This window comes from Tamandua tetradactyla, chromosome 4 (assembly GCF_023851605.1).
Source record: "Tamandua tetradactyla isolate mTamTet1 chromosome 4, mTamTet1.pri, whole genome shotgun sequence".
Lineage (NCBI taxonomy): Eukaryota > Metazoa > Chordata > Mammalia > Pilosa > Myrmecophagidae > Tamandua > Tamandua tetradactyla.
In genome coordinates, this window is record NC_135330.1 from 117,867,833 (window position 1) to 117,880,106 (window position 12,274).

Consider the following 12,274-nt stretch of genomic DNA (forward strand, 5'->3'; position numbering starts at 1 on the left):
ATGCATGACACAAAGCAGTGCCTGCAGCCCTGCCTTCCACCTCTCACAGCCCCTGAGGGCTGCCTCGGCCTCCCCAAAGCCCCTTCATAGCCCCCGGGGCTTGATCTGGGCGCCTCATTCTCCCAGCACACCCATCCCCTTGGCCCCATGCCCTGCAGGGGTCCCCAAGCCCCACCTACCAGCCAGCCCACCCCCCCTTCCGGGAGCATGGTCAAAGCCCCCCCCCATCCCATTCAGAATGAAATCTAGTTGACACTCTCCCCAAAAAAGAACCGGGAAGGCTCCTTCACTCCACCTGGCACCCACCCCACGCCTGGCCAGCTTTGAAAGCCAGTGCAGTTTATAGCTATGTTTATGGGATGTTTCAAACCTACATAAAACCAGCAAGAAATATAGGATATATCCCACGAACCTTCACCCAGAGCTCCTCCTGTTTTCCATCACCCCACCCACTCTCCCCCTGCACCTGCCTTCCAGATCATTCTGAAACAAATCCCAGACACCATATCGTTTTTATCAGTACATATTTCAGCACGTATTTCTCGAAGCAAGGGCCCCCTTTTCCCATCACAACGACATAATTCATAGATTTTTAGCAATCTCATCTGGGCCGGGCCCCTCCCAGGAATGGCTCCCTGCAGGTAAGGCCCACCTGCGGAATGCGGCCGAGAGGGAAAGACAGGCCGGCCCTGGGGGGTCAGCTCCCTGGGCTCTGGGCCGAACATGGGGGGAGCCAGGAGCCAGAGGAGGGCCAGAGAATCGCAAACGGACAACAAAAAGGAGGAGTCCGGAAGTCGGCAGACCTGGGAGCAGCCAGCAGGCTACTCGGCGGAGACCGCCGCCCCCACCAGTCACCAGAGCTCATCTCCCTGCCCTGGAGTCCTGAGGCGGCCTCAAGCAGGCAGCAGCTGCACGTCACCCTGAGAACACAAGTCACCCTGAGAACAGTGGAGGTTCCAGTAATTGCTCACCCCACAGTGGCAGCTGCCGTGGCCTTGTGGCCTCCGCTCCCTGGTCACTTCGCTGTCTCGCTTTGATGTCACCATCAGGCCTGGCTCAGAGGTGTGGCTGGCTTCCAGAAGACTGAGACGTGGGCCCAAACGGGAGAAGACATCTGGAATATTGAACACTGATTCCATGATGTAACAACTAGAAAAGCATTTAGTTTGGAAACTCCTAAAAAAAAGAAAACAGGAACCACACCTTGCACCTCTTTGTACCTCTCTTAGTATCTATACCAGAGTTTCCCATCCTTGGCACCGTTAACATTTTAAAGCAGATAGCTCTTTGCCGTGGGGACAGCCCTGTCCCTACCAGGGTGTTGAGCAGCTGCCTCTCTCCCCAACCTTCCCTGAGTCATGAAAATCAGAAATGTCTCCTGGCGTTGCCAAGTGTCCCCTGTGGTTGTGACCCACGTGCAATGTGTTTATTTGTATTTTCATTTATTTATTTATTCCTCTCCTTTGTCTTAAATCCTTTCTGGGACAGAGATGTCCACTTAAAGTGTTAGATAGATTAGAAATGAGAGGATATGGGGGAAGTTCTCACTAGCAGCCTCAAGTTTGTCTGTTGTGTTTGATAATAAAACTTGCCACCACTTTCACACACAGAATTGTGGATAAGACAAAAAATATGTATATTATACTTAAACCAGAAGCTGCTCAATAAAATTAAAATGAACCCATCAGAGCACCTAATTCTGCTATCTTTAAGTGATGGGATTCTGGGTAATAATTTTTTTTCTGTTTTTCAGAATTTTATTTTTACAGTTTAAAAGAACAAGAGACTTCCTCTGGGGCTGCGGGAAGGATTACATCTATATACCGCAACATTTTCCCCGTGGATTTTCTGAGAACTCAGTTCTCGGATTCACAGGCCGGGGCTGGGGATTCCAATCACTTCCTTACTCTGCTTCGGAGGTTTTGTTTCTTTCGTTTTATTCTGTTTGGGTTTTTTCTTTGTTTTCCGTTTGGGGCGTTTTGTTTGTTTGTCTTGCCTTCCCCCAAAGAAGCAAAATGCCCTTTAGGATGCCATCATTGGCACACAAACCGTTATCTGTGGCACGATTTACATCTTGCAGAAAATTTAGACATTCTTCCCATTTCTATGGGCAATTTCACTGGACTGTACTCTCACCCTAACGATTGGGAAACGGAAACGTCGCCCTTGAACCCGCCCGCCTGCGGTCCCCAGGTGGTAGCGCCGCCCGCTCTGCCGGGCTCAGGAGGGATCGCAGTGGCTGGCCCTGTTAGGAAGAAATGTAAAATCCGCCCCGAGGATCCTGTTGGGGAAAAGGGGTCATCCTTGTTTCCCAAGAAAATGAGGTGTCTCCACCTGGCCCAAGGTGACCATTTTGCAGATTAAGGTTATTTAATGTGTCGAAGTTAGCAGATAGCAAAGTGATATTGATGGGAATTAAAAATTAACTCCCGGGCGGGCCACGGTGGCTCAGCAGGCAGAGTTCAATTCCAGGTACCTGCCCACAAAAAAAGAAAAATTAACTCCCATGAGAAATATTTTGATTACAGTTTCTTTTTTTTTTTCTGATTATAGAAGTACTATGGGATTGCATTTTAAATGCATTCAACTTTATTTGCACACCCATGTTCACAGCGGCATTATTCACGATTGCCCAAAGCTGGAAGCAACCCAGGGATCTATCAGCCCATGAATGGACAAACAAAATGCGGCATATACACGCAATGGAATAATATTCAACCCTATAAATGTATGAACTTCCGATACTTGTGTCCCGAGCGAAAGGGCCAGGGTTCCCTTATAAAGCAAATGTCGTTCTAGAAAGCGGAGGACAGGGCTGTGAGCTCTGCTGGAGAAAACGGGGCAAGGGCTAGGGGAGCGGGTGGGGGCGCAGCGAGGGGCGGTCGGGACAGGCGTGCCCCCGACCCACTCCCAGCCCAGTCTCTGCAGGAGGCAGCTTTCTGCCGCCTTGGGGGTGGGAGCGCGAGAAGGCCCTTCAGCGTGGCCCATCCAAGCCTCCCCTCCCGGGTACGCCGGGGCGGTGGTGGGGAGGGGATGGGGAGCTGGAGAACCGCGTCACAGACTGCGTCCCAGCAGGGATCTCCAAAGACAGAACATGGAAATGTTAACCTTTCCATGTTAACCAGGGCGGCGAAAAGGAAGGCTGTTCCGAGGGCCGCGGGGCTCGGGGGCACGCAGTGTACTTGGGGGGCGCGCTGGGCCTTGGACCAGGGCGCTCAGGGCCGGGGGCGGAAAGCACCGAGCCGCCCACACAGGGGGCCATTCAGGCGCCGGGACCCTCCGGGTCAGGCTGGTGGCCCCGCGGGGCCGGGAGCTGCCCCTCTCCCACGATGGGGAGCCGGCGGGTGCTGGAGGGTGGCCCCGCACTCCGCGCTCAGCCCCGGCTGCGGCCCTGCTCATTCCATCGCCACCGCGGGGGGCTTGCGGACTGAAACAGAGGCCCGAGTCTGCCGGCAACAGAAGGGGCTTTGTTTCCTGGCCTGGGCTGGCCTTTTTTTCTCCTATCCCTTCACAGAGGGACCGGACTGCCGTGGGGTGTTTATGTTATTGTTATTTCCAGTTTGGCAAAAATGTAAATGTGAGAGTTCACACTGGCTGGAAGTAGACGCAGTGGCTGCTGCCTGCGGCCTGCTAGTCGGGTCCCAGGCTGGCAGCCCTTCAAAGGGTCCAGGACCCCATAAGGAGGCGCACCCACCTCCCTGCCTTCTGAGGGGACCTACAGGCCATGCCCCAGTGACTGGCAGAAACTGCATTCCTAACTCAGAAGTGAGGAGCCCCTGGTAAGGTGGCACTGCCTTGCGTTGGCGTCATCTGCAGACCTTTGCTACAGTGGCTCCTACGTCAAAAAGGACACTCAGAGCCTCTCGCCATCCTCAGGGCCGGCCAGGCCTGAGCTGCTGAGGCCTGTCCACTTCCCTTCCCAGCTGAAGAACCACTGTGTTCCTGGAGTTTTCCAGGTACCTTGTTAAATCCTCATAACAATATTTTCATTGGCTCATTCATCCAATAATAGGTATTGACAGGCGAGCTAAGGAGTAGGAGTGGTGGACAAACAGTTGTGGCATAAGAAACAGCTCCTATGGGGAGGACAGAAAGTAAAAAACATTTACAAGAGGCAGGAGTGGTAGCAACGATAATAACTATCACCAATTATTAGAAACTTGGATGTTATAAATTATGCCAAGCACAAATCAGCTTATTTAACCCTCCTAAGTCCAGTTCAGATAGGACTAACATCTCAACTTTACAGAGAGGGTAAAGTAACGTGACCAAAGTCACAGAGTTATTAAGTTACAGACTGAGGTGACAGCCTCAGAAATGCCCGACGGTATGGCCTGAGGCAGGATGAGGGGACTAGGCCTGGCAGTCAGGGGCTGCTGGGCAGAAATACACAGGAGGACAAAGGACGGTCCCTCGCGGAGACCTGGGAGCCCCTCCGGGAACTGGGTTCTTTCTTCAGAATCCCTGGGGTGTTCTGCAGGACAATGTCTGGTGTTCCGGGGATATTATGAGGGGCCTTAGGGAGGGGCAAGCATGGCTGCTCGGTTCTGCCCTCCCATCACCCATCCTGCTGGGCAAAGGTCCCAAGGGTGCTGCAAGATGATGCCTTGCAGCACTGACCTGGGAAAGCTTGTTCGACCCTGATGCCTCAGGAAGCGCTGTGGAAGGCTGGTCCCACCCTGCCCAGAGGACGGCTAAGTCTCCCAGGTCCTAGCCTATGAGGAAAGGGGGAGAGAGCTTGAGCAGAGGGTCAGAGGCCTCATCCTGTCTCCCTCTCATCAAACACATAAAGTCGATTAAACCACTTGCTATCACTGATCAAGTCAGTGAGAAGGAGTTGAAGTTGTGGATAACTCCAAAGTTTCCAGCCTGGGGGCTGGTGCACCATGATCAGAGGCAGGATGTGTGTGCCCAGAGGAAGTGCTGGCTGGCACTTAGTGCTGAGGCTTTCCCTTGGGAGGAAAGGGTCTCCCGTTAACCCTCCTCCCCAAGGGTAGCCTGTGAGATGGAGGGTTAACAGGCATTAGAAGCAGGTGAGCAAGGGTTGACCAGATGCCCCCTTTGAACCCACCACAGGAGAAAGCCATTGTTTTGGTTTTATCTACTGGACAAAAGAGAGAAGAAAGTGAGCCAGTGTTTCAAAAGAGTAACAATCTGGGTGCAGAAACAAAAGGCCAAAGTCCAAAACATCATCTGGAGCCCACAGTTATAGAAAAGACAGACATTTGGAGGGGTCAGAAAGGGGGAGCTGGGACGTGCTGCTGGAAATGATGTCCCACAGATTCTTGACTTCCAACCTGGAGAGAGTTTTGAGGTCTTGCTTGAAGCCCATGGCTTGTAGGGAAGCCCCCACCTCCACATCAAGTCAAGACCCAGGAAGGGGCCTTGGCACAATGCTTTTGGGAAGCTGTTGGTAAGAATTTGTTCCTGTTTCTCATAATCTCCTCCTTTGCTTAACAGACAGAAACAAGTCATAGACCACGGTTTTCTTGTTCATGAAGCCCCCGCATGAGTCATTTCCACAAACCATTTGAGAATCCCAGAGCTGTGGAAGATGATCTGTTGGGTGGGAGCAATTCCTCAATAATGAGTAAATTCAATGGAAAAATATCCCCATACGCTGGGCCTGTTGAGAAAGTCATATGCCAAGGCAATGGGTGGCGAGTGTGTGTACAGGTCTGACTCTGCTTCCCTGGGCTGGAAGTGTGTGTACAGGTCTGACTCTGCTGTTACTGGGTCCCAGCAAGAGGGAGTCCCACAGCCCTCAGCAGCCCCCTATTTAGCTTACACATCTCCTGTGCCCACTCCCCAGAACAGTAGCCCTTGGCCACCCCTTGGATCTAGGTGTCCGCACACCAATGCCAAGGAGGACCAGGAAGATCAGAGTCCAGGAAAGGGGCCCATGTCAGCTCGAGGTGTGCTGAGTGGGGGATATCAGGGACGCAGCACCTGGAATGTGTCTACAGGAGCGGTTGTGGTTTCCCAGTGAGCAATTCGCTATGGCAGTTCAGAGTCCACATGCCATGGATGAGGTAAAGTTGAAAGAGAGAAGAGCATTCACCAAAACGGGATCCCAGGCCTGGCTCTTAATGGTAATGCTGTATGTGTGGAGAGCCTACTCTGGGTGTGTGTGTGTTTATGTGTTAAAAGCCAAGAAACAAATGGGTCCTCATGAAACAGGCCTTTGCTTAGGCTGAGTCTGCTCTTTGACAGGATGAGTTTTCTATCCTTACTCTGTGGAAACAATCTAATCAAGGGTTCTGCTTAAACAATAGGTCTGGCCCACAAGATTAGATCAGGATTAAAACAGGGCTTTTCTGAGGTATATAGTATTTCAAACAAGGACAGTCTACCCTCTGGACCCCCACAAGACATGTTCTTTCCAAATGCAAAAAGCATTCATACCATCACAATATCACAAAAGCCTTAAACCATTTCAGTAAAAATATAAATGCAATTCAAAGCCAGAAACAACACAAAAACCTCATCAAGGTAGTTACAGGCAGGGTCTGTTCTAAGGCAAAACTTATTCTCTGGCTGTGGACCTGTAAAACTCAGAACAAGGTATTTCCTTCCAATTTACAAAGGAGTGACAGTCATTGAATACATGTTTCCATTGCCATAGGGAGAAATCAAAAGGAAAACAGGGGTCAAAGGTCCCAAACAGTTCCTAAAACCTGCAAGGCAAACCCCATTAGAATTCAGTCTGAGAGTTATTGATCAAGTAACATTTCATCCTCTGGGTTACAGAGGATGGCAATCTCATCCTCTCAAGGGCTTACACAGCAGCCCTCCTCTCTCCAAAGGCTAGGCTGAGGGTTGCAACATTGGGACGCACTGAGGGGATTGCTTTTTTCTCAACTCCACCTCTCCAAACATCAGCACCTGGGATCTCTGCCATCTCTGGAGCACACACTCACCCCACCAGAGCAATGCAGCCAGGCTCCTCCCAAACCCCAAGGAATGTGTTCCACCCTCTCTGGGGCCTGAGGCACCAACACTCTTTCTGAACACCCAGCAGAAGGTCCACCCTCTGCCTTCAGGGCAAACTCACTCTCTCCAAGTGTATAGGTGATTCCACTCTCTCCGCCCAGGGTATCCTGGCTTCAGACCTTAGCTTCCATGGTTCTGCCTTTGAAGTTATTTTTCCTTCAGTTTGTCCCTGTTCTGTCCCTTTTAATCCAGACTGGCAGTGGCTCCATTTATACAGATCCCACCATTTATACAGAATAATACTCTTGTTAGTTTTCTATATAGTGTGCAGGAATTATAACCTTTAGACAATAGGACTTTCCACAGATCCTTTCTGGATAACTCCATTTCCAATCCTGGCTTTTTCTGAAATGGCTGACTGGGTTTCATGTTTGGTTAAATCCTCACGTGGGACCATATTCACTGGGATCTCACTTTCTGGAAGCCCAGAATTTTCCAGGCCATAAATTTCTGATTTCTTCATACCTAAGACCTCAGTTCTCAGCTTATCTCTTTCCAATCACATTTCACTATAACCTGCAAGGAGAAACCAGATTGCACTTTCCACATTTCATTTGGAAATCTCTTCAGCTAAGTATCCAAGTTCTTCACTCTCAAATTCTGCCTTCCATCCACAAAGATCACCTTCCTTCCAGTCTGCAGTATTTATCATTTCTGTCTAAAGCCTTGTCAGAGATAGCCTTAGAGTCTGCATTTCTGCCAACAGTCTGTTCAAAGCAATTCTCTATCAAGCTCTTCACAACCCTTCCAGAATCTTCCCCTTATCCATTTAAAAAGCCATTCCAACATGTTTTATATTTGAACATAAAAACAAGCCTTTTTTTCTTATCATATGACATAAATTCTATTCTATTCTATTCTATTAAATTCTATTCTATTCTATTAAATTCATGTTATAGTATTTAAGTTATAGGATATCAAGTCTAAGAGTGAATGTTACCTAAGGATTTGTACCTATTCTGGAGAGATTTAATGCATTTCCCATTGTACACAGGACAGTGAGTACTGTTAGGTGAAACATATGTCTGTTACTGTGTTTTATTTATAAATTAAGCATATTTGAAGGTGATGTGTATAGCTGCTAAGTTGACAAGGGGTGGACTGTGATGGTTAGGTTCTGGTGTCAAGTTGCCCAGGTGATGGTGACCAGTTGTCTGGTCAAACAAGCACTGGCCTTACCATAACTGCAAGGATATTTTGTGACTAGTTGATAAACCAGAAGGCTGGTTTATGACATCCATGGATGAAAGTCTCCCTGGCTGCATGGGAGATGACCCCAGGAATAAATCTCGCCCTGGCATTGTGAGATCAGCAATGCCATCCCAACCAAAAGGGGGAAGAGAAGCATAACAAATAAGGTATCAGTGGCTGAATGAGTTCAAATAGAGTCGAGCGGCTACTCTGGAGGTCACTCTTATGTGTCAGTTAGACATTGCTACCTATAATAACTTGCCAAACCCCAACCAAAACCATTCCAGCCAATCCTAAATAATACATAGGACAATATATAAGATTCTACAAAAGTTCTAAGTACTAAGGTAACTTTCCAGAAACCTAGAACCTTCAGATGGGTCCCTGGATCAGATAGATCCTGAAAACTACAGCTGCCAGCCTCTCCAGAAAATCAGCTAGTTCTATCTCCCTACCCCACATTATTGACAGCCCTTTCCAACATGAAAAAGTTAGAATGGCCATAGCCCAAATACCCCTAAAAGGTGGGATAGAAATATCAAAGGCAGTGGTGGAGTTATACAGATAAGGTAGGGTTTAACAAATGAATATGATTGCTGAATCATTAAATCAATATTTCTTTTGGTCTCCAGTATCTTGGAGCAGCTAGAAGTAAAGACCTAAGGTTATGGAATACCTAAAACAAACTCTGAAATCTGTTCTACAACTAATTGTTGCTTTGAGTTTTGTTGCTTTTTGTATATATGTTATTTTCCACATAAAAAGAAAAAAAAATTGTGATGATAAAAATATTTATTCCTTCTAGCTTCCAACATTCTGGAGCAGCTAGAAGAAAAAATCTGAGGTGATGGTATGGTAGCCCATGACAAACTCTGGGATCTGTCCTGTAACTACTTGTTGAAAAATGCTTTGAAACTATTGCTTTTTTCTTTCTTTGCTTTATATATATATTACACAATAAAAAAGTTAAAAACAGTCAGTTGATTGTATCTGCTTCTGATTATATCTACAATCAATCCAGGGCGCGTCCCTTGCAAACGAGATAATCCAATCAGTTGGGTTTGATTCATTCAGTTGAAGACTTAAGAGAGAAGAGAGAATTTCACTGTTTCTTCAGCCATCAAGCCTCTCCTGTGGAGTCTCCAGTCTTGCAGCCTACCCTACGGGTTTTGGACTCTCGCATTCTCACAGTTGTGTGAGATATTTTTTAAATCTTATATTTACAGATACCTCCTGTTGGTTCTGCTTCTCTAGGGAACACTGACTAATACAGGGACTTACTTATTTTACCGTATCAAAGTTATGCCAAAAAAGTCATATTCATGTGGGAGAATGTGCCTCCTGACAGATCTCTACAATGATGATGGAACCACCCCCACCCCACCCCCCACAGAATGGGACAAAACACTAGGCATGAATGGGCAGCCCAGCTGCTTGAGGGTGGAGAGAGAGAGAAAGGATGCCAAGAAGAAACAGGTATGGGCCTAATGCAAACAGTCAAGAAATATTTTCCAGCTATTGCTTGACTTCAAGTATCCTTGCAATCAGCTCCAAGGACGAATGGGCTCTTTATGGAAATGGACAACCCCAGAGGCCCCTCTGGGGTGCATGAAGCTTTAACCCCGGGGTAGCTACCTCAGGTAACCCATCTGAAATCACTTGCGTCACTCAAGACTGATTCAAGGCACCTGGCCTAACACCCTTCCTCTCATTTGCCCTTCAATTTTGTGGAATTTGTGCTTTTGGGGGCTGACCCAGTTACCCCCAGAGAGTGTCAAAGTAACATTTCAGCAGGGTTGGGGGGCAAATAAAGGATAGTTGCTTCTTTTGCACTTGGCCCAAGTGAGTCCTCAGAGATCATCAGCAAGACACAAACAATGCATGGCTCAAAACGCAGTGCCTCTCATACTTTTTCACTGAAGAAGAGCTATACAGAAGCAATCCTAAGGGAAAATGTTTATCTCACAGGCACTCAAACCAACACCACTTAAAAGTGAGGTGCCATTTTCCAGTCTCTCACATTTAAGGTTATATGATGGTGTCATGACATGGGACACTTTCCTCCCATGCTGCCAGAAAAATAGATATCTAAATACTATTAATCCTTGGTCATTTATATTGCAAGTGCTTTCTCCAATTCATTCTTTCTCATTTAATGTTGTTTATAGTGTTTGGTCACCTGCAATAGAGCATCCTCATTCTCCAGCCTGAGAAGGGCTGAGACTATTTCTGTGAATTTGATGGTTTTCTGGAACATGCATTTCCTATATTTTCCAACCAAGAGTGCTCTAGTGTGTGGGACCAGAAGAGGCACGTTAGAAGCCTCTGCCCTCAATTCTGGGCCTGATGGTGGGGCCCCATTCTGCTGACCAGGGCCTTTGCCTGGAATGTTATAAATACCATCTTTGACTCGGACAGGAGGTTTCACTACAGACTTTCATCCTCACTACACTTAAAAGACAGTCACAACCTAATTGTCTTAGTTTCCTAGCTGTAAACAAATGCCATACAATGGATTGGTTTAGACAATGAGAATTGATAGGCTCATGGTTTTGAGGCTAGGAGAAAAGTCCAGTATCAGGGCATCAGCACGGCAATGCTTTCTCCTCAAAGGATGGCATTCTGGGACTGGATGTTGGTGATCCTTGGGTCTTTGGCTTTGTGTTATGCGGCAATGAATGTGGCAGCGTCCTCTCCTTTCTCTTCCAGTTCCACTGATTTCCAGCTTCTACACCTCCACATGACTTTGTCTTCATAATGCCCCCAGTAATAGAATTATGGCCCAATCTCTTTTAGATGTGCCACATTTTAACTAAAAAGAACATCAACAAGAGTTCTATTTACAGTGGGTTCACACCCAATACATTAAATTAAAAACTGTTTCTTCCTGGGGTACATAATTCAACCTATCACACCATTACCTAAGGAACCCCTGAACTTATGGCCTTAAGGAAAATTCCCCAGCTCTGTGCCACATGTAACACATACTTTGGGTAGTTTATCTCATCTTAAAATTTAAAGTCACTCAGCAGCGACTGATAGGGCAAGTAAAGTATCCTGGAAAATCCTGCAAAATAATCTACAGGGAAGGGAGTGGAAAAGGAGAAGACCATATTGTTGTATGGACTCAGGACCTCACAACTGGAAGCACAGCTTGCTTTTGTTCAAAGTGTCCCATTTAACTGCTTCAGGAATGAATGGAAACCTATAAACCTGAGATTCCTAAGAAGCAGACTGCCTGACTCCACAGGTGGGGAAGGAATCTCGTCTTCCCACCCAGCGCTGACTCCTCCTCACCACGGAGCAGTTCTTTCTGTGGACTGCATAGCAGTTTAAGGGCCTCTGGTCCTATAGAACCCAGCCCCAACCAGCTGGGGAGCTCAGAAGAGCTCAGAAGAGCGCCCCAAGAACAGAAGCTCTTAAAAATTGCTGGGCGGTGCGATGATGGCTCAGTGGCAGAGTTCTCGCTGCCATGCCGGAGACATGGGTTCAATTCTGGGTGCCTGCCCATGCAAAAAAAAAAAAACGAAACTATAAGAAAAATTGCTGGTGGCTATGCCTTTGGCAGGTAGGAGCAGGGAAATATTTTCAGTACATATCAAACTTCTACTCTATCTGAGAGCCTTTACAATTTTTTAAATTTATTCTCATAATTACTAGAACTTTGTAAAAGGATATATTTAAGTTTGAATCTTTTTTCATTGTTCCTAGTTAATAATCAATGGACCCTTTCATTCTAAAAATTTGTTGGCTTTCTCCAGTTTTGGAAAATGTTGTAAACATTTTTTAAAATAAATGTTTAATTAACAGTAAAAATTTCCTTAAATAATTTAAAAAAATGCTTTAGATGTAAAGCTAAAAGCTGTCATCCCCACGCCATTCCCATGCCTACTTGGGTGAACCATTATTATGAATTTGGAATATAAATACACACACGCACACATGCACATACACACACACACACCACCCGTATAAGATATATGATAACATTGTGAAGATTTTTCTTCCTTCCTCATTACCTGCCTGCCTTTCATGCTTTTGTCCTTTTATTGTATTTGGTTTTTGTGTCTTTTTAGAAGATCTTCCCTGG

General features: G+C 46.9%; 1 long non-coding RNA gene across 1 annotated transcript in view; it reads right to left on the bottom strand.

Annotated features, from left to right (window-relative positions):
- Window positions 1–954: 954 nt before the first annotated feature.
- The window catches only part of LOC143679302 (uncharacterized), a 30,631-nt gene continuing 19,311 nt past the window's right edge, over window positions 955–12,274 (bottom strand). The window contains exon 3 of the long non-coding RNA XR_013173636.1: window positions 955–1,176. This is a non-coding gene — a long non-coding RNA (uncharacterized LOC143679302). The remainder of the gene's footprint in view (window positions 1,177–12,274) is intronic.